Below are 15,113 nucleotides of genomic sequence, written 5' to 3'. Positions count from 1 at the left end.
GTTCTCCCGTTCCCCATGTCAAAATGTTTACCTCCAGGGAGGAAGAAAGGGCAGTGGTGGGGTACTCCCATGGATGTATTAAATCCCAGGAAATCTGGTGGTAAAAGAAGGTCCACGTTGTCAGGAGTTCAGCCTACCCTTGAGTAGGACCCTGGCAGGGACACATGCCTGACTGGCATGTTCATTCCCTCCTGGTCGTTTGTTCAGGAGCTTCAAAAGCTTTCTTCTGCCCAAACATCACAGCGACCGATGCCAACAGACACTGGCACACTTAGGGATCTGCAGAGTCTTTCGCAGCTTTTCATGACAGACCTCAGCAACTCAGCATTTTGGCTAATCTACTTTATTTACATATAAACACACACGGAGCACTGCAACATGGCTCCCTCTCTCTCTAGCATCAGACAGCAAAGAGAAAGAACAAAGAACAATAGTCCCACGTCTCCGTCACTTCCCACTCTGTAGGGTCAAAACATATACTGTCACGTGAAAGTCAACAATCCCATGACTGCAATCATGGAGCAGGAATTCTAACACATGTAACATTTGCATTCAAGGAAGGGGCTGCAAAGGAAGACATATGTGGGAATGTCTGCCACCACCTTTCATTTCTCCTTCCCCAAGGTAAGGTTTCTATGAGGTTTTTTGTTGTTGTTTTTGGTGTTTGTTTGTTTGTTTACATTGGGAAAGGGAGAGGAAATGAATGGAAAAGATCAGAGAGGCCTGCTCATTGTGGGCTGTGCTTGCCACAATTCAGCTCTCAAGAACTGATTCAAGAGTGCTTGACTGTTATGAGAACTCCTCAATATGCAGAGGTCTTTACATGCCAAGTTTATACCTGATGCCTAAACTTTACTGATGTCAGAATTGTTGAGAGGGTCGCAAATGAAGGAGCTGCTGCAAATATCTTTTTAAAAATTGTATCTGTATTTCTGTATACCATATACTGCTAGAAAAAGGTGTTGCTAGGTTTTCATTTCATAATGTCTGAAGATGAAATGGCATCTGTAAAATAAATAAATTGCTAAGTTGGCAATTGCTCAGATTATTGGCTTTTGTGAGTGGTTTCTAATAGATCAGTACAAACAAAAGAATTAATGAAGGCATTCCACAAGCAGACAATTTTGTGAGGAGAGAAACAGAGTTGCTTTTTTAATCCATAAAAATGCCTCTGTCCTGCAAATCTATCTAAAATGGTTTTGCAGGATTTATTTATTTCTAAGTAGTATTTTGCAGTTCAGTTTGGGGAGTGCGTACTTAGGTTTAAGATAAAGTATGTGAGCATTTTTAGTAATGGGTCCATATATATGTAATCACTTTATTCACACACACACACACACACACACACGATGCTTAATATTTAATTGAGAATAAAAGGGAACTTATTAATAGTTTGTTCTCATTAGTGCTGCTATTCAGTGTCAGTTGTTGGCACATTGTAACTCTCTTTATTATGCTGGACATGAATGTCCCCTTTCCATTTTTAATTAGAGAAAATCCTGTTTTGTTTGGACAAGTTTAGAGGCTCTGCTTTCATATAGTGTTTGGTTTTTTAAAAAGATCGTTTTCAAAATGTAAGGATATTATACAGTGTTTTGTAGAAAGTTCTGTAGCTGTGCATTGGCAAGCTTTTTTCTTTTTCTTTTTCTTTTTTTTTTTGGCTTTTAAAATCTGTGCATATTTACCCAGAAGTAAGTCCTACAGATACTTGGAAAAAGTAAGAATAACCACGGTGACCTGCATTTTATCTTTTTCTGCAGGGTTTTTTTATGTGTGTTTTTTAAAGCTGAAATTAGAAACTGCAAATTACATTGCGGGAGGGAGAATCTGTGACTTGCTGTAAATGTACAAGAGTGAATGTGACAAATTTCATTCAGGGTTTCCAGCAGCCCAGACTGTTGTTTTAATATTTCACTTCTACAGCTGTACTGACAGAATGTTGACTACATAAGCAAACTTTGAAATAATTAAAGCTGTTATGTTGACAGCTAAGCAGCCAACGTGATATGTATCCTGTGTCCCTAAAGCTGGTCCTAATATATTTGCGAATATATTATTAAAAATTGGCTTCCAGCATTTTGATACTATGCATTTGTCATAGCTCTCTTGTTCTGTTGCAGAGTCAATGGAACATGGTTTCAAAGAGAGCTGAATCAACCCTGTGGCCTGGGTCATGCATCTGGCATCCTTGTGGAATGTATGAGGCTGTTGACAGGCTCATGAGCTGGGGCCCATGTGGAGAGCCATGTGGTTCATGTAAAAAATGAATAATAATGATGCAAACATGCAGATCCAGGGCACCATGTTTCATAAAAACATACTCTTCTAACTAGCCCTGTATTTTGTGATATTGTACCAATATCACCACAACCCAGGCAGGCACAGAAAGCCTTCTGAACACTTTTTTTTTAGGCCTTTCTGGACTATATTTTTAAGCACATTGGTTGTGCAATTCTTGTAGGAGGCCACAACATCTTTCCTCAAGACAGTTCTCTTGTGCTATAAATATCTTACCTTCTGAGCACACAAACAGCAGTATTCTGTTACTGGTAAAAGGTTCAGTTATTTCCCCCATGGCAGTTCAATCTCTTGTGATCATGGGTATTGTGTGGAAGGAGGTAAGTTAAGGATGTTTGTCAATGAGTGCCCATAACATAACTACAGTAGTGATGAATGACACAACTCCCTCCACCCCCATATCCTTGTTATTTTAGTTGTACATCATCAAGGGATGGGAGTGCTGATTCCATATGAAATACCTACATGATTATTTAACTGCAACCAGGCCACATAGAAGTCACACACAGAAAATAATAATAATAACAATAACAGTAATAGTAATAGTAATAGTAATAGTAATAGTAATAGTAATAGTAATAATTTATTACTTATACCCCACCCATCTGGCTGGGTCTCCCCAGCCACTCTGGGTGGCTTCCAACAGGAGATTAAAAATACATTAAAACAACAGTCATTAAAAAACTTCCCTAAACAGGGCTACCTTCAGTTGTCTTCTAAATGTCAGGTAGTTGTTTATTCCTTTGACATCTGATGGAAGGGTGTTCCACAGGGTGGGAGCCACTACTGAGAAGGCCCTCTGCCTGTTTCTCTGTAACTTTGCTTCTCGCAATGAGGGAACCATCAGAAGGCCCTCGACGCTGGACCTCAGTGTCCGGACTGAACGATGGGAGTGGAGATGCTCCTGGTAGACAGCTGCCCTGGACACAGAATTGACCTGCACCTTCATGGACAGCTGTGAGTCCAAAATGACTCCCAGGCTGCACACCTGCTCCTTTAGGGGCACAATTGTCCCATTCAGGACCAGCGAGTCCCCCACCCCCGCCCACCCCCTGTCCCCCCAAACAGTACTTCTGTCTTGTCGGGATTCAACCTCAATCTGTTAGCCGCCATCCATCCTCCAACCACCTCCAGGCACTCACATAGGACTTTCACCACCTTCATTGGTTCCGATTTGAAAGAGAGTTAGAGCTCTCTTTCTGATTAGAAAGAGAGGTAAAGTGTTTCTTGCCTATGGAAAGTCTATTTTAAAGAGTTATTTCAACAGAGGAAGAAAACTGGTTGGAGTCTGTTACTTTGTGAGTTTTTTGTGATACATTTGTGATACCACTGTATATAAATATATGTATAAATAAATCATAAATCACTGTTACATAGTAAGTGTTTGAGGAATTACATCTTTCCTAAGTCTTGTACACAGTGGCTTGATCCACATTTCTTGGACGAATGCATGGGTTGCAAATTAGTTGTCCACTGGATTTTGCAGTTCTTTGAATGCTGTGACAGTTCTTGGCAGTTTAAATAATAATAATAATAATAATAATAATAATAAATTTATTATTTATACCCCGCCCATCTGGCTGAGTTTCCCCAGCCACTCTGGGCGGCTCCCAATCAGTGTTAAAAACAGTACAGCGTTACATATTAAAAACTTCCCTGAACAGGGCTGCCTTAAGATGTCTTCTGAATGTCAGGTAATTATTTATCTCTTTGACATCTGATGGGAGGGCGTTCCACAGGGCGGGTGCCACTACCAAGAAGGCCCTCTGTCTGGTTCCCTGTAGCCTCACTTCTTGCAATGAGGGAACCGCCAGAAGGCCCTCGGCGCTGGATTTCAGTGTCCGGGCTGAACGATGGTGGTGGAGACGCTCCTTCAGGTATACAGGACCGAGGCCGTTTAGGGCTTTAAAGGTCAGCACCAACACTTTGAATCGTGCTCGGAAACGTACTGGGAGCCAATGCAGATCTCTCAGAACCGGTGTTATGTGGTCCCGGCGGCCACTCCCAGTCACTAGTCTAGCTGCCGCATTCTGGATTAATTGCAGTTTCCGGGTCACCTTCAAAGGTAGCCCCACGTAGAGTGCATTGCAGTAGTCCAAGCGGGAGATAACTAGAGCATGCACCACTCTGGCGAGACAGTTCGCAGGCAGGTAGGGTCTTAGCCTGCGTACCAGGTGGAGCTGGTAGACAGCTGCCCTGGACACAGAGTTAACCTGCGCCTCCAAAATGACTCCCAGGCTGCACACCTGTTCCTTCAGGGGCACAGTTACCCCATTCAAGACCAAGGAATCCCCCACACCAACCCGCTCCCTGTCCCCCAAAAACAGTACTTCTGTCTTGTCAGGATTCAACCTCAATCTGTTAGCCGGCATCCATCCTCCAACCGCCTCCAGGCACTCACACAGGACCTTCACCGCCTTCACTGGTTCTGATTTAAAGGAGAGGTAGAGCTGGGTGTCATCTGCATACTGATGAACACCCAGTCCAAACCCCCTGATGATCTCTCCCAGCGGCTTCATATAGATATTAAAAAGCATGGGGGAGAGGACAGAACCCTGAGGCACCCCACAAGTGAGAGTCCAGGGGTCTGAACACTCATCCCCCACCACCACTTTCTGGACACGGCCCAGGAGGAAGGAGCGGAACCACTGTATGACAGTGCCCCCAGCTCCCAGCCCCTCTAGACGGTCCAGAAGGATGTTATGGTCGATGGTGTCAAAGGCTGCTGAGAGATCCAGCAGAACTAGGAAAATAAGCATATAAATATGTAATTTGAGAGAAAAAAACATATATTTAAGTAAGTACATATTTATTTTGTATTACATATGTATATGTATTTTTAAAATCAGAAAGCAAATACTTATGGGTAAAACCATGCGAAATGAAAACACATATACTGTCCATTCCTAAACTGTCTACACAGTTGAGTTTCCTGGCAGAAGGAGAGGATGGAAGACCACTTTTCTCCCAAATTCTCTGGGTTAGCTTTCTTCTTAAGGTTCCTTGAGCAGTCAACTCCACCCCCGTGTAAAATTACCATTCCCCAATCATCTCTCCTGTTTTATCTGAGAGTAAAATACTCTACTACAGTTCTTATTTTTGCAAAGAAATGGTTGCCATGGGGAAATAGTCAAGGTGCTCTCCTGATCCTTTATTGTATATCACATGAATAGTTTAATGCAGTAGAAAGTGACTAATCCTAGTCAATTTTCTTCTACGCCTAGTGCATAAGAGCTGGAATACAGTCTATGATCTTAACAGTTGCATGTTGGAACTTCTCCTGGAGAGCGTACTGCAGTTTGCATTGAAGGTGAGGGATTACCTGTTTGAGTGCATGTGCAAAATATAAGCTGCCTGTTCATACAAAACAGCATGTTAGAGAAGGATTCTCATTTGGGGTATGAAGGAAAAATTTTAATTGGGAGGAAAAGAAAATTTCTAAGCTGACATGGGGTCAATGTCATAAGCGAGCTTGTTTCTATTATATACAGGACTTTTCAAGTGGCATTTGTCTTGAATTGTGATGAAGCAGACTCTGCAGCACAATTTAGACACAATAGGGCTAGCACTTAAAACGCTTTAATTTCAAAGAATAAAAAAAAGTGAAAGTTTACATATCTTTGGCAAACAGATCTTTGGCAAACACATGTTCATGCCCCCAATACAGACAAAGTTAGTTGTGCTTAAGTCTGAAATGAGTGATGTTTGCCTTTAGGTAAAGGTAAAGGGACCCCTGACCATTAGGTCCAGTCGTGGCCGACTCTGGGGTTGCGGCGCTCATCTCGCTTTATTGGCCGAGGGAGCTTCCGGGTACAGCTTCCGGGTCATGTGGCCAGCATGACTAAGCCGCTTCTGGCGAACCACAGCAGCGCATGGAAACGCCATTTACCTTCCCGCCGGAGTGGTACCTATTTATCTACTTGCACTTAGATGTGCTTTCGAACTGCTAGGTTGGCAGGAGCAGGGACCAAGCAATGGGAGCTCACCCCGTCGCGGGGATTTGAACCACCGACCTTCTGATCAGGCTCCTTCAAGTCCTAGGCTCTGTGGTTTAACCCACAGCTCTACCCGCGTCCCGTGGATGTTTGCCTTTACCCTCTCTTAATTGAGCCATGCCTTTTTAGATATGTTTTAGAGCAAGTGAGTATCGCCCCACCTTAAATCACAGTCCCATAGTGTCTGGACTGAAGTAAGTCCCATTGAATTCAGTGGATATAGGACTGAAGCCCTCATCAGTTTGTTTTGCTTTGTGACATTTTAACTGTCCATCATTAAATGTTCCATATTGCACCAAAGGCTCGAAGCACAAAATCTCATATTGGTCTTGCAGAAGCTACTAAGGCATCACTTGAAATTATCATGATGGATCCGTATGAATTTCTTTCTTGGTTAATATTGCTCAAGATACCATTACCGTTTGGTGAGCTTTTCTTGTCTCTGTGATGAGAAAAATAAACTTGACGGATGATCCAGCATTTGAAATGCACAAGATTGAATTCTTTCTTCAGCGTGGATGAACATAAGGTCACAGGCATGCTTTTTGTCATTGACAACACAGGAAGAAAATCTGAAAGCTCTCCAAACAGAATTTTGTGGCTCTTAAAATTGCAGTGATAATTCTTTTAGACTAAAATATTCCTGATGGTCACATACAAAATGGACATATAAATGAAAAATGTTAAATATAACCAGGATATAATAGCAGTATGCATCCTTGGGAATTGTTATCTTTTCTATATTCAAAGTTTAGACACTTAACAAGCGATTAAAGTTTTAAATTAGAACCAGCTATTAACAGTGACTGCATTTTTACATGTTCTACATTTGTTTTGACAAGGGGTTGTTGCATAACTGTGATAGGATAGTCCATGTAAAAGGAATGAAACTCGGGGATTAAGAGAGAGTTCTTATTTTTGCATTCCCCACCCCACCCTGCAAGATAGATGAGTTCCCCAAATATATGCTGCATGTACTGTTGCTGCCAATATCTTATGGTTGATGAATTTTAGTTAGGTACCTAGCTTGCCTTTTTAGTCAAACCATACACCTACACCAATCCTGCAGTCCTGCAAAGCTTCTGTTAAAACTGTTCTATGCAGCTGAACAGAAAGCATCCACCTCCTTGACTTGTTTGATGGAAGAGAGGCAGGGCCCATCTAAGACATTCTGCTAAAAAGTTGCAAGACATTCTGAAGGAAAGGACAAAAGATGTCTGCTGCCCCATTTGCCACATACAGAAGCTGACTGGAATGGCTGTGAACTTTACTTCACAGCTGGTGATGGGAGAGCAACCATTATTGCACCTGAGTCATGCAAGCCACAACACACATGTAAAGCACATGTTTCCCTCCTATCAAAGAATCTCGGGAATTGTAGTTTTCCCCTTGTAGAGCTACAATTCCCAGTGACCTTTAACAAAATGCAGTCCCCAAGGTTCATTGTGAGAAGCAGTGTGGTTCAAATATGCTTAAAATGTGGGGCTTTTTTCCCAGCCAGAACTTGCCGGAGCTCTGTTTCGGCGCCTCTCATGTGGCTGCCATTGCCTGTATAAGGGAACAAGGGAGGCGTTCATGGTGAGTTCCGGTACCTCTTTTTCTAGAAAAATAAGGTAAAGGGACCCCTGACCATTAGGTCCAGTCATGACCGACTCTGGGGTTGCGGCGCTCATCTCACTTTATTGGCCGAGTGAGCTGGCGTACAGCTTCCAGATCATGTGGCCAGAATGACTAAGCCGCTTCTGGCGAACCAGAGCAGCGCACGGAAACGCCGTTTACCTTCCCGCCGGCGCGGTACCTATTTATGTACTTGCACTTTGATGTGCTTTCGAACTGCTAGGTTGGCAGGAGCAGGGACCGAGCAATGGGAGCTCACCCCGTTGCGGGGATTCGAACTGCCGACCTTCTGATTGACAAGTCCTAGGCTCTGTGGTTTAACCCACAGCACCACCCGCGTCCCTTTCTAGAAAAATAGCACTGTTTAAATGTATGGAGTGAGTATTAGAGGCAGGTTATGTGGCATACACATCTCCAAGAGAGGAAAACAACTGGGGGATTCAGAAAGAACAGCTGGGTGTTCCTCTGCTGTCCTCTTCCCTCCCAGAGCCCACTAGCTGAGGCAGATGCCCCACTCTGCCAAATTGGCCCTGAGAAAACAGTGACCATGTAGAATTAAGAAAGGATATATCTGGGTAACTTTGAGGTATTAGTCATTGCATCTAGTAGGTCCTGACCTAGTGACTGTGGCTGTAATCTTCAGATATATGTGCCAATGGAACAGTACACAGTCTCTCTTGCATATGCTGTTCTGTAACTGCTGTCATGGTGGGCTTGCAGCAAAAGTGAAAGCAAATTAATTGTAATTCAAATGACCATACAAGAAGTAAAAACAGTTGTGTGTGGTGTTGTTTTTTAAAACAAGCCCATAGCCCAGGGGAAACAAATATAATGCAGGAACAGGTTAAAAGACTCAAAGTGGTGGTGGGGAGATATTTGCCTGGAGTTGAAATGACATCAAGGTAGGCTCCAGATAAGTCTCTCTGGAGAGGGCATTTTGTAGCCACCATTCAAAGGGCTGCCTCCCTAGTTGCCATTTCTCACACTTCACCTGGCAGGGGCACTCTTGGAATTCCCTCTTGCTTGCTTTGAAAATAAGGTCTCTGGTTTTGTCCCAGATTTTGTATCTGCACCAGTCCTAAATATGGTTAATGCTAAACATCTTAACTAGGCATAGGCAGACTCGGCCCTCCAGCTGTTTTGGGACAACAACTCCCATCATCCCTAGCTAACAGGACCAGTGGTCAGGGATGATGGGAATTGTAGTCCCCAAACAGCTGGAGGGCCGACTTTGCCTATGCCTGATCTTAACCATGGTTTGCACACCTTGATGACTGTTAAAAATTGTTAGTTTTGATGCAGATGTAATGTGAGAATCCAGGGGCAGTCAACACATGGTATCCTCCAAATGCTCACAGAATCACAGACTGTAGAGTTGGAAGGGATGACAAGAGTCATCTACTCCACCCTCTGCAGTGCAGGAATCTTTCACCCTATGTGGGGCTTAAACCCAGAACCCTGAGATTAAGAGTCTCATGATCTACAGTTCCTGTCATCCCCAGGATGTAAAACCAGGGATTGTGGATGCTGCAATTTACACCATCTGCAGGATATCACATTTGTTATCTTTGTGCAAGACTAAGAGATTGTTCACTATTTATCATGGTGGAAGCGTATTGTACGGTACGGAATGAGTCACATCCATGTTATTCAGAATGCCATTTCATAGACACATTATGGATATACTCTTCGAATTTCTGGAAACTGATTGTCATATAAGTGACTCATGGCAGAGATGGATTTGATTACAAAGAACACTGATTCTTTCTATATGCCCAAGTGAACTTTGGACTTGTGTTTTCAAAGAGCAATCCCCCATGTTGCATGGAAAACTTTGATTGACACTAATGAAGTTTTCAAAAGCAATTTTAGTTATGGCCTAGGAGCCTGTTGTTCCAAAAGAAGAGAAAATCAGAAATTATGCTTGGCACATTCAAACACATCTCTTGGATCCTGGCCATTGCGTATTATCAGAACTGTAGCAGAATTTTATTTAGCTGGTTTAATACTTACAGCATAATAACCTGTAAGATTCCTTTAGAAATGGAAAGCATTGTAAAACTATAGTATTGCATAAACCCCAGTTTCCTACTGAAATCATTGTAAAAATATTTTTATGCCATTATTTAACTTCTGAATAACTTTTTTCCTGTATTTATAGCGCAGCTGCATATGTAATGAAGTTTGAAGTAATATAAGCTGTTAAATATTTTCATGAGGAGTGCAGTGTTTATTGCTTATTAGATTAATGTCAACTAGGGTTGGGCTGTAATCCATGAATAAAATCTACAACTTCCAGAAAAAATTATATCTACTTTGTTTCTTAGGGACTGAAGCTGAACTGTTTCATAAGATCTATATAAATTTTGAAGGAGCTAATGCAGTCATTTATTTTTTGACAATTAAAAAAGGGCATGTCTTTAATCAAGCAAAACTATAAATTGAAGCCTGGCAATTTTTGTTTGGAACCTGAGTGGACTTTTTGTTTCTTAGCCACAAGTAATTATAATTTTCAGGGTTGAAGTTTGGACATATACTTTTTTTATATAGAATACTTTAAACACATCAACATAATTTTGCCTTGAATTAAATTAAGTAGTCTAAAATCCCATGTCTGCAATGAAAGAGCATGCGCTACAATTCCCTTCCTGAATTCAAATGGTGTTAAATATGCTCGCCTTTGGTTGGAGTGTTTCCAATGGCCAGGATCTAAAGAGCTCCTTTAGGAGCACCCAAGACCTGGTATGCCCAGTGGGCTTTTTCTTCTTCTTTCTAACCTTCGCATTCATAGACTCCTGTGCTGTATCACAACCTGCTTTTGAAGTTTCAGGTGAGGTTTGCTGCTGGTCAGACTCTCATTCAAGAAAAAGAAATCCAAATCTCTCTTGGGCAAATGCAACTAGTCATACAGTTCTCTGGATCTAGTCCAATGTTTTTAGGATTAGGCTGCCAGTAAACTGTTTTGATTCATTCCTAGAAAGCACAATAGGGGAAAAATGTTTTCCTATGGTGTGCGATGAACCTCATAATTTCTTGGGCAAATGAAAATGATTCATGGCGCTGCTGCATCTGCGCTGTGCGTCTTATCTGGCTGTTTACCATTTTCTCATTGACTTGCCTTTGTTCTAATGGAGTAGATGCCTGAAAAAAACTGATAAGTGGAGGCCGGGCTTCATGCCTTTTTAACACGCCCAGGCTGTGCCGAAAATTAAATAAGTCATCACTGAAATATCAATAGCTGTAGCAATGCGAGTTGGAAAATGATATATGCTGTTGTTGCAGTAAGTTGGCAGGTGTTGCAGGCAAATAGGTAGTACAGATATTAGGAGGGGGATCTATCTATTTATTTAGTTCATTTAAAGGATTTTCATCGCGCTCTTCGGCTGCAAAAGGCTCCCAGGGCAACTTACAACAACTAATACTAAAGACAGTCTAATGTTTACAGTCTAAAAGGCATGACACAAAGGGAAAAGGGATTGTGAGGGGCTTCACCAGGGTGAAGGCTTCAGCTGTAACCAGGTGGGTGGGAAGATACCACGGGCCATAATCAGTTCAGGTAACTAATTAAAGCTACAAGGTGCTTTGGGGATGAGGATAGGACACTGGTTGTTTTGGATCTGCTTTATCCAAACCCCAACAGACCTGATCCTTGGACTCCTTGGCTTGCTAGCCTGGCACTAGCATACCCAAAGCTAGCAAAATGACTGCTATCCCACCCATCATCTGCTCTGGCTGATGTGAGCAAAGCTTAATATTTGGCAGTGGGTCTACCCCTCCGCTCCTCCCTAGCCCCGCTTAGGGCTGTCCAGTTACTCAGTTTAAAAATGCCACTGGGAACAGATAATTGACGCTGGAAGTGCTAATGAGGAAGGGGGATTGGTTTTGTACTGATGGGTGGTTAAGTGTAGCAACCAGTGCTGTTCTCTGTGCTGTAAAGTTACAAAACCGCTCCCAGCAGCTATAACAGTATACTGCATTGAATCTTTTTCTTTCTTTCTAAAGGCATAAGCATAAAATTTCCCACCTACTGCATGACTAATGAAGCTGTAGGCTTATACAAAGAAGTGTGTTCACAGCTAATAAAGCTGAAGACCTTTATTCGGAGCATCCCAGTATTGGACGTTTCATTTTCAATGTTTTCCAACTGAAAAAGCAGAATAAAAACAAACATTTTTTTTATGTCAACTGATATTTCATACAATGCATATTTTTATGTGTGTAATATGAAGATGCACACACACTTGGGAGATCTAAGCCCTTGATGCCCTGTTTTCCCCTAACCCTTTTTATTCTTCTGTGAACCAGTCAGCTACCAGCATTCAAACTGTAAAGAGCATTAACATAATTTGTAATAAAAGCAAAGCTGAAGCATAGGGGAGGTGAAAGAGAATTGCCAGAATCTGTAGCTATTCTGATCTGCTGGGTAGTCTCTTCCAAATGTGATCTTGAACAGTTAAAGCAAACCAACTGAAGATTCCCTTATTGGCTTGTGTTTTTCCTTTGCTTTTAAGTGTTGTTTCAGTTCAAGTTAAGGTTGTGCATCCCTATCCCTAAGCATTGGTGCCACTAAGGTTGCAATCCTGTACCCCCATACCTGAGAGTAAGCTCTATTGGATTCAGCAGGACTTTCTTTTGACATGCATAGGATTGTGTTGTAAATCTACTTGCAACGCTGTAACATTCTTTGTAGCATTGTTGTGTGATCACAGCCCTGTAAAGTTGGCCCTTACTGTTATCCCCACATTCTAGGTTCCTGGCTAAGAGACAGTGACTTCTTTAAGACCTCCTGGTGTGTTATATGACTGAGCTGACATTTGAACCAGCCATCTTTGGATTGCTGCTCATTCTCTTAGCCACTGCGCAACACCATCTCTGTATCTAAATCAACTCTGGCAGCTTTGAGACCAGTGGCTTAAGAATGTTTTTCACTATTTTAGGTTTTTTTAAAATAATAATTATGTGTTTGGAATCCATTGGGAGGAAGGGCAGGGTACAAATTCAATAAATAATTTTTAGGAATAGTTTCCTTGCTCACATGGAGTGTCTCCACCCCCATCGTTCAGGCCAGACACTGAGGTCCAGTGTCAAAGGCCTTCTGGTAGTTCCCTCACTGCGAGAAGTGAGGTTACAGGGAACCAGGCAGAGGGCCTTCTCGGTAGCGGCGCCCTCTCTGTGGAACGCCTTCCCATCAGATGTCAAGGGAATAAACAACTATCCGACTTTTAGAAGACATCTGAAGGCAGCCCTGTTTAGGGAAGTTTTTAATGTTTGAAGTTTTATTCTGTTTTTTTATATTCTGCTGAAAGCTGCCCAGAGTGGCTGGAGAAACCCACCCAGAGAGGCGGGGTAGAAATAAATTATTATTATTATTATTGCAGCTTTAAACTTGGAAGCTAAGGCAATGTTGATTTAACCTTCTAGAAACAATAATCCATGATGCTTTAAGGCAGACTGGATTTCTCCTGGTATTACCCCTTTTTTTCCCCTTAAAAACAACAGCCACACACTCATCATTTTGTGAAGAAGTAAAAGTGGTATTTACTTACATAAAATGTAAAGCAGCAGTTGCAGTAGCAAAATCAAGGCAGGTTTATAACTAATATCTAAGTTAGAAAAGTACAGAATCTAAGTTCAAAATGGTGCAGAGCTCAGACATGCATGTGTGGTCAGCTTCAATGCATGGTGAAGAAAAAGAGAGGTGCCCAGGCCCTGCTGTAGTGTTACAGCTTCCTGTCAGCACAAACAAAGGAAGTGATCTCAGAGTTCTCTCGAGCAAATTTTATAGGAAAGCTGTGAGTGCCTCGCCCTTTCATGTGCCTATCTAGCAAAACATGAATGGTTGGTTTGACTGCAATAATGTCCCACATAAATAATAAATAGTGAATGTTAGGGTTTTCCCCTGTTGTAATTGTTGGGGGGCCTTATGCCTGTGATGGCCACCCACTACTCTTTATCTTTTTCTCCCTCTTTACTCTCCATCCAGACAATTGACTGAGGTCTGAACTGATAACTTGCAGATACTTTTTGTCCTCCTTTCACCACTCTATTTGTTTTCAGCTGAGGGCCTTACGCTGTTGCCCTCAGCACTTGAAGCTTGTTTATTATAATTCTACAAGATTAATTAGTGTCTAAGTAATCTTGCGGAAGAATAATAAACAGACCTATGATGCTAGGAGCAACAGTTGATTAATTCCCATTCCCCCTTCCAGAACACACACACACACACACACACACACACACACAAGAACACGTGTTCTTCAACAAATGGTTCTTTATGTTAGGCTAAGACACCCCCCCATCCCATGTGCATTGCATAGTGAAAGCAAGTCCTTTCATAGAGATCCCTTTATTCTTCCAGAAGTGCACATGCTTTGAGGCAGTGATGGAGAATTTGTTTCTGTTTGAGGGCCACATTCCCTTCTGGCCAACTTTATGGGGGCCACATGGCATTAGTGGGTGAGGCCAGTGGATAGAAAGAACAATGAATGTAAATTGAGCAAGAGATTTTGTCGGAGTTCAATGACACGTTCCAACTAGGCAAAAAAAAAACCACACAAAAAACAGGTGTGTGAAGCAGAGCCAGTGAGGGGGGTGACCTGGGGAAGAATTGCATTGGAAGAATTCCAAATGCCAAATAAAGGGCTAGGGGGGGGGCAAATTTGGGCCTCAGGCCTGAGGTTCTTCGACTCTGATTCCATACGATCCCATGGGTGAGTGCCCAGCAACATCTTTGTTTCTGATTTCTACCAACTGGAGTTTCCACAGGATCTTCAGAAGCTGGTCCCATGCACAGTGCATTACAGTAAGAGTTTGAGGAAACGGTATGTAATGTGCAGGGTTAGAGCTTGTTATGGCCCATATGAAAGAAGGAAAGGGGATCCCAAACAAACAAGCTGTCATCAATCCAAGCAGAAGTGCCAGTGTAAAGGCAGCTTGTCTTATTGCTGGTTAAGGAAGGGAAAGGTCCCTGGAAGCACACATTGCACTGTGCTTCCCATTCCAAACATTGGGAACCCCAAATCCACTAGGGTCTCTAGTCTGTGTTTGCTGGAAGTGACGAGCAGTGGTACATATCCCTATTTCACCTTTTCTGTCTTCAGTCTGTTCTGTCTATTCTTTTCAGTGGCATTTTCTCTTACAATAGATAAACTAAAAGTTACAGCCAGTATCTGAAGTATATTATTGTTCCATTTATAAATGTTA

The 15,113-nt window shown here is 42.2% G+C and overlaps 1 protein-coding gene across 6 annotated transcripts in view; it reads left to right on the top strand.

Annotated features, from left to right (window-relative positions):
* DGKB (diacylglycerol kinase beta) overlaps positions 1–15,113 on the top strand; it is a 255,173-nt gene that overhangs the window by 23,487 nt on the left and 216,573 nt on the right. The window contains exon 2 of one of the 6 annotated variants that reach the window (XM_083468106.1): positions 5,523–5,608. The exons of the other annotated variants lie outside the window; for them this stretch is intronic. The gene's annotated coding sequence lies outside the window, so the exon portion shown is untranslated. The remainder of the gene's footprint in view (positions 1–5,522; positions 5,609–15,113) is intronic. 6 annotated transcript variants of the gene reach the window in all.

This window comes from Podarcis liolepis (genome assembly GCF_965112155.1).
Source record: "Podarcis liolepis genome assembly, chromosome: 12".
Classification (NCBI taxonomy): domain Eukaryota; kingdom Metazoa; phylum Chordata; class Lepidosauria; order Squamata; family Lacertidae; genus Podarcis; species Podarcis liolepis.
The sequence above is the reverse complement of the archived record's forward strand: the minus strand, read 5'-3'. Positions and strand labels throughout refer to the sequence as shown.